Source organism: Quercus suber, unplaced genomic scaffold, assembly GCF_002906115.3.
Source record: "Quercus suber isolate HL8 unplaced genomic scaffold, Cork oak 2.0 scaffold_1239, whole genome shotgun sequence".
Lineage (NCBI taxonomy): Eukaryota > Viridiplantae > Streptophyta > Magnoliopsida > Fagales > Fagaceae > Quercus > Quercus suber.
Genome location: NW_027070634.1, coordinates 26,004 through 41,041, shown reverse-complemented (window position 1 = coordinate 41,041; position 15,038 = coordinate 26,004). Strand labels below are relative to the sequence as shown.

At 37.4% G+C, this 15,038-nt stretch overlaps 1 protein-coding gene across 1 annotated transcript in view; it reads left to right on the top strand.

Moving 5' to 3' along the window:
* Positions 1–10,920: 10,920 nt before the first annotated feature.
* LOC112025763 (putative disease resistance protein RGA3) overlaps positions 10,921–15,038 on the top strand; it is a gene marked incomplete at its 3' end in the record, with an annotated part of 30,115 nt that continues 25,997 nt past the window's right edge. Inside the window, exon 1 of the mRNA XM_065769636.1 lies at positions 10,921–11,262. The remainder of the gene's footprint in view (positions 11,263–15,038) is intronic.

Sequence of the window (15,038 nt, the reverse complement as noted above, 5' to 3'; positions counted from 1 at the left end):
GATATTAATTGATTTTAAGAGAGTAATAATTCTTCCAAATCAACTCTACTACTTTTGTTCTCTGAAGATTCGTGTAGTAGGTTCGGAGTCACCTTTTGTTTGATTTCTTTAGGGACTTCAGCTTTAGCCTAAAGTACAATATATAAACCAATGATCATGAAAAAAAAAATAAAAAATAAAAATAGCAAGATGAAGCTAACACACAATTTAAAATTTTAAGAAATTAGCTAAGAAAACAGTGGGTAGACAAAAAATTGGGTTAGAATTTACCTTCCTCCTTCAAAATGGTTATAATGACTATAAGGGTTGAACATTATTAAGAAAAGTAAATCTCATTATGATGCACCAAGCCTGAACATAAAAGGTTAACTATAGATTCAATTCATGTTGTGGCGTCCAATATGATAACAGTTGTTAGAAAACGCCCATGTAAGAAGGAAAAGGGAAAGGACATATAAAATTGAAGGGAAAGAGAGGCCATAAAAATTTGACTACTTTCTGCTTATAAAAAAATATTAAAATTCAACAATTAAATGCAAATACATGCATCTAAGTAGATGAATGTACATATGGTCAAAAACACTTGCCAAGACTGTGACCTCTATGAAATTAAATATAATTTTAGTGACCTAAAATTGAAATGATGTAAGAGAATTTAGTATGTTAGTAATACCATCATAATCACCCAAAACGGCCAAAAACAACTACTTTCGAAGAAAAATAGATAACTCGGCAATTGATCATCACCTATTGTCCTAAAGATGGATTTTTATGGTAGCAATTCCACATTTAGCATGTTCTCCGTGTTGTCATCCTTGTTTTGTTTTATACTCCTCCTAAGTCCTAATAGTTTCATTATTTTCCAATTAACGGTTACTAATTGATGTTTGATTTTTTTTTCTCTTTTTATTTTTATTTTTTTATAGGGAAATGCTAACGAGTGCCCTTAATGCTAACGAGTGCCTTTAGGGTACTGGTTAATAATCCATTTAAAGAAAGTTTTTATGGGAAATGAAAAAAAAGTAATTAATATTTTGACAGTTTTTTTTCATTTCCCATAAAAATAGTATAAAAACTTTTCTAAAATAGATTATTAACAAGTGTCCTAAGGACACTCGTTAGTATGACCCTTTTTTATATTGTCTTTCCTTCCTATTGTTTTTCCCAATTTGATTATGATTAATTGATGTTTAATTTCCTATGGAATTTAAAAGAAGCATCTAATTTAATCAACTCCTCTCTAATGCATTAAATATGCATTTTAACGTTTTTTTTTTTCCAATTTTTCTGCCCATATTGCATTTAATTTTTTTTTTTTTGTCTTAATTAATTGACCATTGTCTTTTTATGTTACATCCACAGTTATTAGTTTGTTTATGTTACGTTTGGTTTGATCTCCTAATTAATCATTTTTTTAATTAAATGTTTCTACATTAGCATGTGTTTTATATTCTATTTTTCTTTTGATGCATTGTAACATTTCCTTTATAAGGACACTTTATAAGTCCAATTGTTACATCAATATCTATTAGTTTGCTTATGTTATCTTTTGTTAGAAATACTGAATGATTGTATTGTATTTCATAATGAAATAATATACATAGGTGCCTTTATATAGGAGGCATATGTGTGCTATACAAGTAAATATGTGTGCTATACAAGTAACTTAACTGGGCCTAAAGCCCACAATATATTATACATGTTAACAGCCCCCCTCAAACTTAGGATGGATGTGAGACCAGTTTGAGGTTGTTAACCAAAGTATGAAGGCGTCCCTTAGGATGTGACTTGGTGAAGATATCTTCAAGTTGATTTTTAGAGGAGACTGAGATCAGCTTGAGAGCACCATGAACAAGATGAAAACGGATAAAATGACAATCGATCTCGATGTGTTTAGTCCGTTCATGGAAGACATCATTGTGAACAATATGAATAGCACTCTGGTTGTCACAATAAAGAGGAGTAGCAGAGGATGTAGACACACCTAAGTCTTTGAGAAGCCATCGTAGCCAAAGGAGCTCAGATGTGGTATCAGCAAGGGCACGATATTCTGCTTCAGTACTGGAGCGGGCCACATGAGTTTGTTTCTTACTTCGCCAAGAAATCAGAGAAGAACCAAGAAGAAAGCAATAACCAGTGGTGGACCTACGATCAGTGAGATCTCCTGCCCAATCAGCATTAGAAAATGCACAGAGAATAAGAGGAGACTAAGCAGAGTAGAAAAGACCATGGAAGAGAGTGCCCTTTAGGTATCGAAGAATGCGCAGAACAGCAGCATAATGAGTCGATCGTGGTGCAGACAGATACTGGCTCACCTGGTGAACAGCATAGGAAATGTCTGGACGAGTGGCAGTGAGATAAACTAAGCTGCCAACCAAGCGTCTGTAAAGAGAAGGATTAGACAATGATTTCCCCCCTGAGGGAGTCAGATGCGCATTAAACTCAACTGGAGTGTCAACAGTCTTGCTATCAGTGAGTCCAGCTCGAGACAAGAGTTCTGAGGCATACTTGGCTTGAGTAATATAAAGTCCATCTGTAGAATGAGTGATTTCAAGACCCAAGAAATAGCTAAGATGTCCAAGATCTTTCATCTCAAACTGCTGACTGAGAAAAGTCTTGAGTTCTTGAATGCCACTGAGGTCATTACCAATTATGATCATATCATCCACATATAGGAGAAGTAAAATAGTGCCTTTGTCAGTGCGACGAAAAAATAAGGCAGAATCATAATGACTGGCCATGTAACCCAAGTGAGAGATGGTAGAGCTGAATTTGACAAACCAAGCTCGTGGAGCTTGTTTAAGGCCATAAAGTGCACGTCGAAGGTGACAAACCTTTTTTGAGTCAACAGAGAGACCAGGAGGAGGTTGCATATACACTTCTTCACTTAAATCCCCATTAAGGAATGCATTTTTGACATCCATTTGAAAAATGTCCCATTTACTGGCAGCAACAACAACTAAGAGGGCACGAACAGATGAGATACGAGCAATCGAAGCAAATGTCTCTTCATAATCAATCTCATACTCTTGTGTAAAGCCTTTTACAACAAGACGAGCTTTGTAGCGCTCAATGGACCCATCAGAGCGAGTCTTAATCTTGTAGATTTACTTACAACCAACCACAGATTTCCCAAGAGGAAGTGTCACCAAATCCCAAGTATGGTTTTTAGATAATGCATCAAGTTCCTCTTACCATGTTAGAAATACTGAATGATTGTATTGTATTTCATAATGAAAGAATATACATAGGTGCCTTTATATAGGAGACATATGTGTGCTATACAAGTAAATATGTGTGCTATACAAGTAACCTAACTGGGCCTAAAGCCCACAATATATTATACATGTTAACACCTTTGATTTGATTTCCTAATTAATTTTTTTTTTTTTTGTATTTTATTTAGCATTTCTAAATTGGCATGTGTTTTGTATTCAATTTTCTTTTGATGCATTGTCAGTTGTAAAGTTTCTTTTATAACACTTTACGAGGGCAACTTCATTTATTTGAAATTAAGTGAAATATTTTATGTTTAATTTTTTTTAATTTAAAATAAAAAAATGGAAAGAAAACATAAAAGGAAAAAATAAAATATAACATAGCGAATGAGGTAGTGCAGCAGAAGTATAACAACATTAAATGCTATATATATAGATAAATAGATAAATAAGGTTTGATTTTGTTTTTCCATTTTGTTAATTGATTATTTGTGAATATTATTTAAAAGTAATATTTTCTGCGATTAATTAATATGTGCAATTTTAAATTTAAAGAGAAATTTTTGAATAAAAATTATGGTGACTATTATGCTAACTATAAGTGGAAGTTATGTTATGTTATGTTAATAAACCTTAATGGACGTAACAAAGCTCTTGAATAAGTTTAATTTCAACTAAGATTTAAAAAAATAAAAATCAAGTTTGAAAATAAAAATTGAGCTTTGTGTTAAGGTTGATTCAAGTAAACAAACCAAATTTGAGTACTATAGTTATTACTTTTCATCACAACTCTTAGAACTCCAATTCCAACAAAATAAAAACATTTTCAAAAATAATTTCACCAAAAAGTATCTGTAGGGAAGATGAGACTTAAGCGCAGTCTTGCTCTCTGTGTGAACTGTGTCCAGATACTTTTTGAACCTTCTAAGTACCATACTTTAGTTTTTACATTGCAACAATATCATGGAAAAATATCTCTTTGAATTTTCTAAGAACCATATCGACAGTCATTGCTTTGCGGTCAACTTTTCACGTTGCGAAATCTCAAAAGCTTTGCTGAAACCAAAAATGTCTTTTTATTTTTTTTTTAGGAAGAACGGAACTCATTTTAATTAAGAAAAACCGGCTATGTTAGCCAATACAATTGGAAATAAAAGTGGTGGAATATCCTCCATCCACACTACAATATCTGAAACAGAAATAGCATGACGAGCTAACTTATGAGCAACAATATTACCCTCTCTCTTTACATGAGAGTAGTGTAATTCATTAAAAAAATTAACCTTATGTCTAATCTCATCCAACACTAAGCCCATGGCTGAAAGGAACTCTGTCTCTTCCCGCAAAGCCTTCACCAACACAAGCGAGTCAGTCTCAAGGATTGCCCTTTGAAGACCCAAATCAGAAGCGAACTCCAAAGCGGTTGCTATAGCCATCGCCTCAATTTCCAGAAGGCTGTAAGCCTGGGGGAACCAGCTTTGACAGTGAGCCTAATACCAAGCCTTCACTATTCCGAATGACCACCCCAATCCCAGCTCTATTTTCCTTCGTGAACCTGGCTCCATCGCAGTTAACCTTCACCAAATCATGCTCAGGTGGTTTCCATTTTTATGCCGTAGGAGATACAGTCCGATTTGAGGGAGGGAGCGCATTAACTGCCATGAATTCTTGCAAACGTTCCTTTGCGAGTTGGGTGATTTGATGCGGGCTACAGTTGGGTTTATTAAGTCTGACCTGGTTCCGTTGAGTCCAGATGGACCACGTCGTGACTGAAAAGAGCTCCACGTGGTGCTGGTTTTTGATCAACCATGATAGCAGCTCTTTGAAGGCGAAGAAGGTGATTGAGTCACGGTAACTCCATAATGTTAAGTCCTCCCAAATTACGTCCAGTTCACCACACAACCACACAGCATGGAGGGTAGATTCATGAGCATAAGAACAGCGATCACAGAGAGGATTTTCAATGACGGTTCGACGCACCAAATTTTCCTTGATGGGCAGAGAGTTTCGGCTAGCCCTTCAAATTTTTTTTTTTTAACTTTGTTTAGTACCTGCAGTGACCAAATACCACGCCATAACTCCCTATCTTCCTTTGACCGGGCTACACTACGAGAGTCTTCCTCCTCTGACTTCAAAAACTGGTACCCCGATTTGCTGGTATATGTCCCTGTTTGAGTGAAGGGCCAAAAGAGTCTGTCATCCACCCCTTGTTATAGCAACAACATGGACTTGATCAGTTCAACCTCTTCAGGAATAAATATGCCCTCAATGACTGAATGGTTCCAGCCGTGTGTCACTTCATCTATCAATACCTCCACCCTTGCATCTGCCATGGTATCAATGATAGGAGAAATAACCTTGGTTGGGTGTTTTAGTGGCAGCCATGTACTCTGCCATATGTGCACAGACCTCCCATTCCCCACCCTCCACCTACAACCTCTAAGTAGCACGTCTCTCCCATGTAAAATACTTCTCCATGCGTAGGACCCAGTGGATGACTCCTTAGCCTCCATTATAGAGCAATTTGGGAAAAATCGGGCTTTGAAAAATTTATAGAATAGTGAGTCGGAATTTTGCAAGAGCCTCCAAGCATGTTTTGCCAACAAGGAGTCATTGAACATTGCTAGGTCTCTAAAACCCATACCCCCCTCCATCTTTGATTTTGTCAAATCCTCCCATTTCAACCAATGAATTTTTCTTTTATCTCCCCTTTGACCCCACCAAAATTTTCTGACCATTGATTCGATCTCATGGCAAAGTCCCACCGGAATTTTAAAGCACCCCATAGCATATGTTGGAATTGCCTAAATGACTGCTTTTATCAAGATCTCCCGTCCCGCCTGAGATAAAAGCTTCCCTTCCCAACCTTGTAATTTTCTCCAAACTTTTCCTTGATAAAATTGAAACTCTCTCTCTTCTTCCTCCCCACTAGAGATGGCAGCCCAAGGTATTTGTCATATTGTACAATCTCTTGTAAGCCCAAAGCCTCCTTGATCTCAACTTTAGTGGCTTCCGAAGTGGATTGACTAAAGAAAATAGCAGTTTTGTTTTTGTTCACCTTTTGGCCTGACCTCTTCTCATAAATCTCCAGAATCTCCAAAATTTTTCTGCACTCCTCAATGGTTGACCTGCAAAAAAGGAGACAGTCGTCTGCAAACAATAAATGTGTTAGTTTGGGGCCGTTCCAGCTAATGGATAGCCCTTTTAACTCCCCCATTCTTACAAAATGTTGTATGAGTCCATGTAAGCCTTTCGTGCACAACAAAAAGAGAAAGGGAGACAGTGGATCCCCTTGTCTAATCCCCCTGGTAGGTTGAATAAGGCCCTGTGGTTCACCATTGACAAGGATAGAGTATGTCACTGTTTTTATGCACACTATAATCAAACCAATCCACCTCTCACTGAAACCCATTTTTCTCATGACATTCTCCAAGTACACCCACTTCACACGGTCATAGGCTTTGCTCATATCTAGCTTTACAGCCATGTATTCTATTTTCCCTATTCTCATATTATTCATATAGTGAAGTGACTCATAAGCAACAAGGATATTATTCGATATCAGCCTATTTTTCGTAAAGGCTGATTGACGTTCAGATATAATACTTGGTAAAATTTTCTTTAATCTATTGGCCAACATTTTAGAGAAAATTTTATACAAGACATTACATAAACTTATGGGGCGGTAATCACTCACACTAACAGGATTTTGAATTTTTGGGATAAAGGTGATAAAAGTATGGTTTAGCGAGGGTGGGATGGTACCTGAATTGAGCCAAGATAGAACTGAATTAGTGACATCGGCATCTACCACCCCCCAAAAATGTTGGAAGAACAAAGGTGGCATGCCATCAGGATTGGGGGCTTTGAGAGGTGGCATCTGTTTCAAAGCTTCTTTAACTTCCAAAGCTGTAAAGGTACCAGTAAGGGCTGAGTTCATTTCTTCAGTAATCATCAAGGGAATGTGCTCTAATTGAGGCCATTGGGGATCTGGCCTTGAGGTAGAGAAGAGCTCCCTGTAATAGTTTACCAACACCAGATTAATCTCTTCTGATTCCACTCTCCATGTGTTGTTCTCATCCATAATACCCCGGATTTTGTTTTTCCTATGTCTCTTTGTAGCCCGACAATGGAAGAACTTGGTATTATTATCCCCATTTTTTAACCAAAGAGTACGTGATCTTTGGCTCCACATTCTCACCTCTCTATCTAGCAGAATATTGATTTCTTCCTTTAATTCCCTAACCCGACCATTTTGCCCGCTTACAATTGCTGCAGATTCGACCTCCACCAAGAGAGCTTTTTTCTTCATTAATTCCTTCCTCACATTGCCAAAAATATTGTGGTTCCACCATACTAAGTCCCTACCATAAATTTCCACCCTTTTAAGAATATCACTATCACGGAACCCCACTGAATAGGAAGACCAAGATGCTTCCACCAATTCTGCACAGCGTTCATCAGAAAGCCACATTTCCTCAAACCTGAAAATTCTTTTTTTGGGGGGAGGATCCAAACTCAACAGGTTGATCAAAAGTGGACAACGATCAGAAGAGGCACTTTGAAGGTGTTGAACAATTGAACCCGAAAATTTCAGAAACCAAGCATCATTAGCCAAACCTCGGTCAAGTCGTTCCTAAATTGAATGTCCATCCTCAAAATGTTTACAACATGTGAATTGGTTTCCCACAAAACCAAGATCCAAGAACCCACATTCGTCAATAACATCTCTAAAGAGTTGCATCTGCCTATGTTGTCTGGTAGCCCCGCCTAGTTTCTCCTCCTGCCAAGTGAGTTCATTGAAATCACCAGCACATAACCACGGGGTCTGTTGATGGTGGTTTAAAGTCCGCAAACTATCCCAAGCTTCAATTCTTTTTGATGTCTCTGGTTCCCCATAAAAACTAGTGAACCTCCACTCATGTTCAGAACCCTTATCAATCCAAGTATCAATGTAATATTTTGATGAATCAATCACCTCCAAATTCACTGCTGATTTCCAAAACAGAACAAGACCACCTTCACGGCCTTCCTTCGGTACTACCCATTTGTGTTCATAGTCAATGCTTTGTTGAACTAAATCTAGCCTTGCTTCGTCTGCCAATGTTTTGGCTAAAAACACGACAGAGGGGTCTTTTGCCCAGATCATATCTCCAAGCTCCTTCCCTGTTCGCAAGTTCCCAAGCCTACGACAGTTCCAAACTAAGCAATTCATTGTGACTGGCGGGGCTGAGCCTCAGCCTCCACTAATATCCTTTTTTGTTCAGCTGCTCCCTTTGAAACCTGTTGACGTTTGTTTGGTAATGCAGAAGAGTTATCATCTTGCATTGGTGTTCTTTTTCCTAGGGTTAGGGACGTATGGGTAGGGTTAGTTGGGGTTTGATGGTTTGGTCTCACAAGTTTAGTCCATTTCGGTTTAGGTGGCTGTGAAGAGGCATTAGGGTTTTCAAGTTTGACACGTGGTATTAAAGAGTCATGTGAGGGGTTAAATTTGGGTTTAGGTCCGGATTGGAGGGGTTTGGGATATTGCCATTTTGGTTAAGGTCATATGAGTGGGGGGTTTGAGTTTGTTGGGTTTCATTAAAGGGGTTGATTAAAGGTTTTGGAATGTTTCCATTTGAAACCAAAAATGTCTTCATCAAACTTTTAATATTTTAATTAAAAGTTGGAAAATTTATTGTAAAGATAATAAGTTAGCCTAATGTAGAATCTCATATTGATAAGAAGAGAGACTCTTTAATTAGAGTTGGAGACCAGAGTTGCCGCATGCAGTTAGTAGCAGAGTTGCCCCTTAACTCTAAGTCCTGGCTTCATCCTTGGTTGCACCTCAGTCCAAATTTTTTTTCTTCTATATTATACATCTCCAATTATTGTTTTGTTCTAATTTTTAATTTTGTGTGATTTTATTATATTTTAGAGTATTATCACTAGCAACAATTATAATCAAAATCCATTCAGCTTTATAATTGAAATCATGTTGTGAGATAGAGTGTGTATGGCAATATATAACGTAGCGTATTCAAAAATAATTAACGAATAGTTTTGAGAAAAATAAGTTGTAAATAATTAATTAAAAATCATACAAATTTTCACAATTAGTGAAAAACCCTTCAAACTTTCTTTATATCTTTTTATTATATGTGAATTTTAAAAATCTAATGTGGGGCCAGCTATGTAAGGAGGTATTGGTGAGTTTGAAGGAATTGGGCCTGCGGCCCAATGGCCCAGTCCGAAGATGGCAGCCTGTCCTAGGATGATTTAATAAGAACATGGTACAAATAATGTGAGAAGAAGAGGCGAGGATCACATATGGAAATTCAAAGTGCGCTTGAGGATAAGTCTCACCTCGGAATTGCGGTCCGATGTGGATACAACTACCTTGTTATCCCAGGTAGTCCACCAGGTTGTATTGTAATTGAGAAACCGATGTGGGATGGTGGAGGCAACAAATATCTTCTAACGCTGCTACATCTACATTAAATGCTTCCCAACTAACTCTCTGGCCGCATTAATGTGGAGGTGATGCCTGAACAGTGATCAAGCAGCCTTACGGTTACTAGGTAGAGACCCTGAGGGTGGTTAGATGGGACATAAAGGAGTTCCCAGGATAGAATCTACACATGTACGGTGAAAACAAGGGAAGGAACATGGTATATAACGGGAAAGGGGATGACATTAAAGAGGACTTTTGGAAGCTGCACGAAGGAGATAGTCTTTTATGTCTAATAGAACTAATTCTTTCTCCCATTCTCTAAAAATTTATTATTTGGACTTATTGGATTATTTTCCTTCTCATTTTCAGGGGCCTTTCCAAATTGAGTCCTTACATCTAACAATTAGATTACATATTCTTATTATATCTTCCTTACTTTCAAAATTTCAAGAAAATAAAAAATCAATAACTATATCATCAATCAAATGTTTAAATTTTTGTAAATTAAAATTTTGTATAAAAAATAAGTTTATTGATTAAATGATAAATAACATCTAATTTGAGAAAAATTTTATGTGTATTAAAAACATTAAAAAAAAATGTACAATCCAAAAGTTAAAATTTTAAAATGTACATTAAATAGAAAGATATATAAGAGAATTTGAAGAGTTTGTCTTCATAAAAGAAACCTTTTCCTTTTTCTCTTCACCATGGTCGACACTCCACTAGTACTAGAACTTTAAAAAGTTCATTGCTTTGTAAATAAGCAGAGAAATTCTCCTTGTGCTTTGTAAATATGCAGAGAAATTCACTTTGAAAATAGATGAGTGTGATTTAGATGAAATTGAAAATTTTTTACAAAAAAAAGAAAAAAGGTTAGCCGAATAATATAATAGGACTCATAAATAATAATAATAAAATATATGTCTCACAAATATTAAAAAAAAACTAAAAAATAAAAGAAAATGTTAACCAACACTGGTCAGTGCTTATTAAGGTGTAAAAAAGTCAAAAAAAAATATTAAAAAAAAATGCCAAACAACACTTAAAAAAAAAAAAACAAAAAAGCTCACGTCAGACTCATTCTTCATTGATAACAGCTGGCCAAAAGTTACTTTTTAAAATACTACTGTTCACTAATATGCGTGAAAAGAGACCAGATAAATTCCCAAACAGACTACTATGTGTTGATAGTATTCTCCACATTGTTTTACAAGTTTTTGCCGACAGATTAACTTGGATTAACTTTACCTACTCGGGTTACTTTTGGAGACTTATCGTGGTGTAGTTTGTCTTTAAAAGACAGACTCCGAAGACAGAAGACAGGTTCAAACAGAAGTCCAAAGTTTCAGGTCCAAAAAAATTAGAGAATTAAGGTCCAAAATAGAGGTTCAAAGAAGACAGCTTTCCCCTCTCCCTGAGAAAGATTTTGTAATCCTTCCTCTCTTGTAATCTTCAACCTTCCCCTTACAGACTTTATCTTGTAACCTTTCAGTTTCAAAGACATATTTTACTTTGTAATCTTGTAACTCTTCAGACAGTGCTTATTTTCAAACCTTGCATCAAAGACAGAAGTTTTCAGTTTTAATCAGAGACAGAAGTTTTATTCAAGTAAGATTTTACTAGTTTTTGTTTTCATTTTCCGTACTCCATTTTAACTTATTTTAAATATATTTATTTTGCTATTTTCTTCTTTATCATATATTTTATCATTATTTATGCTTCTATATTACTGTTGTGCTCTCTCCTTGGTAGATAATGGTATCAAAGCTGTGAATGGTAGATGTATGAGTTTTATTTCTTTGCAATTAAGAAGTTACAAGAAACTGAGATTACTGAATAGCCACTAAGGTTTAAAATAAAACAAATTTCATAATTATTGAAAAACATTTCAAACTTTCTCTATATATTTTTATTATATATGAATTTTAAAATTTTAATTATTAGGTTGCATTGAACGTTATTATTATATCTTACATGCTTGTGAGATTTTAAGAAAATAAAAAAATAATAGCTATATTATCAATTAAATATTTAAAATTTAAATTTTTGTGGGTTAAAATTTTACATAAAAAATAAATTAATTGATTCAATGATAAATAACATTCAATTTAAATAAAATTTTATAGGTGTTAAGAGTATAAACAACTACCGATAAATTTTTAAACTTTAATAAAAGGATAGAGAGTTAGAAGAGTCTGTGAAGAAACATTTTCCTTTTGCTTTTTCATCTTGGCGAACACTCCACTAGTACTGGAACTTTAAAAAGTTCGTTTCTTTGTAAATAAGTGGACAAATTCACTTCACTTGATGTTATGCTGGTGCCGTATAGTCGCACCATTTGTGGTAGAACTCACTTGCGATGAGTTGTGATTAGCAAACCAACGATGATTGGTATAAAAAAGTTAAAAAAAAAAAAAAAAACATTAAATAGTATTTATAAAGGTGAAAAAATAAAATAAAGGTATAAAAAAGATAAAAATTGCACTAATCTTCTTGGGTATCAAGCACAAAAATGTGGCATTGAGAGATTTTTCAAAGATACATTCTTTGTGGAAGTCTGCAAAAAAAGCCAAGATCTCATTCTCAAAAACACACCAGCATTTTTGAAAGAAAGCCATCGTAAAGCCATCTGGACCGGGGGCCTTATCTCCCTTAGCCTCCCGTAGGGCTGCTATGATCTCCTCCTTCTCAAACTCCCTTTCTAAAGTAACCCTATCAGTTTCATCCAGACTTGCAAACTCTAAACCATCAATAGTGGGCCTCCAAGATTCAGTCTCCTGGTACCAAGATTTATAAAAACCCACCACTTGATCCTGAATGGCAGGCTCATCCTCATACAAAATGCCCTCAACCTCCACAGCCCTCATAGCATTTGTACGTCTATGAGAATTAGCAAGCCTATGAAAAAACCCAGTATTATTATCCCCTTCTTTTAAGTACAAAGCCTTCGATTTCTGCCTCCAAGAAATCTCCTCCAAAGAAGCTAAATGCTCAATAGCAACCTTTATCTCACCTCTTCTCACACTATTTGCCGGTGACAAAGATTGTATCCCTTCTCTCAAATCTAAGTCCAAAAGTTCAGCCAGCAATCATTTTTTCCTAAAAGACACATCCCCAAAAACATGTTTAGTCCAATGCTTCAAGTCTCCCTTGAGAGCCTTTAATTTGCAAGCTAGAATATAACTAGGAGACCTCACAAAATGGTATCCGTTCCACCAACCTCGCACCAGATCCACAAATCCCTCCACCTTAAGCCACATATTCTCAAATTTGAAAGAAGTCTTTCCCCTCGACATTCCACCTGCCTCCACTAGAATAGGACAATGGTCCAAAATCACTCGAGGAAGAGGCCTTTGAATCACATCCAAAAAGTGATCCTCCCAATCAGCGGATACCAGAACTCTATCAATTCTAGACATAGAAGGGTTCTCTGAGTCACGGAACCATGTAAACTCGCCCCCCACCAAAGGTATATCAACCAAAAAATTCCTCTCAATAAAATCCGAGAATTTGAACATTGCTGGACTAAAAGAAGTGCAACCAAGACGCTCTGCTGGGTATCTGATGATATTAAAATCACCGAAAACACACCAAGCTGCATTCCACTTCCCTCTCACACTATCAAGTTCAGTCCACAGAGCATCCCTAAGACCATCAACATTCGGACCATACACCCCTGTACATATCCAAGCAAAACCGTCTACCACACCCTGAAACAAAATAGAAACAGAAAAGCATCCAACCAGTACATCCATTTTTTTAAATACCCTCGTATCCCAAGCCAAAATAACCCCTCCGGCTGTATGAATGGCATCCAAAGCTACCCAATCAACAAAAGGGCTGCTCCAAAGACTCTTCACAACAACAGGATTGACAGAATCCATTTTAGTTTCTTGGAGACACTACATCACACTTCCACTCCTTGAGTAAATTCTTCACCGTATCCCTCTTTTGAGGATTGTTTAATCCTCTCACATTCCACGATAAGAGTTCAAATTCATGGATAACTAACTGAACCCACCCCACAGGAATACTCAATCCCTCTGGTTTGTCGCCCAGATTGCCCCTCATAGTTGACGGAAGAAACTAAATTCCTCAATTCCCTCATACCTTTTTTAGATGAAGAGGTATTGTGGCGCAACCTACCTGCCGTAGCTTGCTTTTCCCACACTTCCTCAAGCTTTTGAAAGAGAGCAATGCACTGCTGCTCACAGGAATCAATAGGAAATCCCACATATTTACTAAAGCCTTTAATCTTCCTCTTCACCCACACTGAAGGTTCCAGATCCTCCCCCACAAAAAAATCATCTAGTACATCCTCTGATACTATATCCAAACCCCCGTGAGGATCCCACTTAGCCAGAGGAACACAATCCAAAGTATTCCTACTCTCCTCATCCTGACTTGACCCCTTGGGATTGACCCAATCCAACAACAGAACTTCCTCTTCCTTAGAATCAAAACCCAGCTCAGAGAGAGGATAGAAATCATTTTTACCCAGCAACTTGTGATGGCGGGCCATATCGTAGGATTCAAAAACTGATAGAGATGGGGAAGCATCGGAATCAGCGTTGACAGACTGCCCAACAAAGTTTTGAGCATCACCGGAGTTTGGGAAATCCTCCGCTGGACTAACAGTGACAATTACAGTGTCACCCACACCACTTGCTTCAGCCCCACTTGATTTATGGCCCACCGGGAGACCACCAACAGCCCCAATCTCATCACCGTGCCCATCGGACCTTGGGAAGACTCCACCCAACTCGCCAGAGCCCGGAACCACCAGCAGAAGCTTCTCGGCTGGGCCATGGGGGTCCGATCCGTCACTACACTGGGGTCCCGCCAAAAAATCGCCTGTCAAAACCTCCTCCACACGCTCATCGGCCCTTGGGAGGTCCCCACCCAGCTCGTCGGTGATCAGAGACAGCTTCGGAGCCTTCTCTCCTGAACCTTCTCCCACCTCCCACGAGCTTCTCTCTGTCAGCCTTTCTAAGTTTTTAAGAAATTCATTTTGGGCTTTAGTTGGTTCAGCCCGCTGAGCTGGATCAGAAGGTACTGGGCCCAACTTAGCACCTGTTGGTTTGACAAAATTGCTCCAGCGTACCTGACGTTGAGTATACCCATCAAAGGTAGCAGTTATTTTTAAAGAAAAGTGGGCTTGGGTCCATCTGGCAGGAGGGCCACGGAAGGGCCAGCTATTTATGGGATGCTTATTTGAATTTTGAAGAAAATCAAATCCCCCAAAACTCTCCTTCTGATTTAAATTCCTAGGAATATTTGGAAAATGATCCTCTAGACATAACTCCCTTCCAGATTTCGCGCCTCCATTAAGATTTTTCCAAATCTGATTCCTTGAATTTCCGGTGGATGTTTCTAGCCCACCA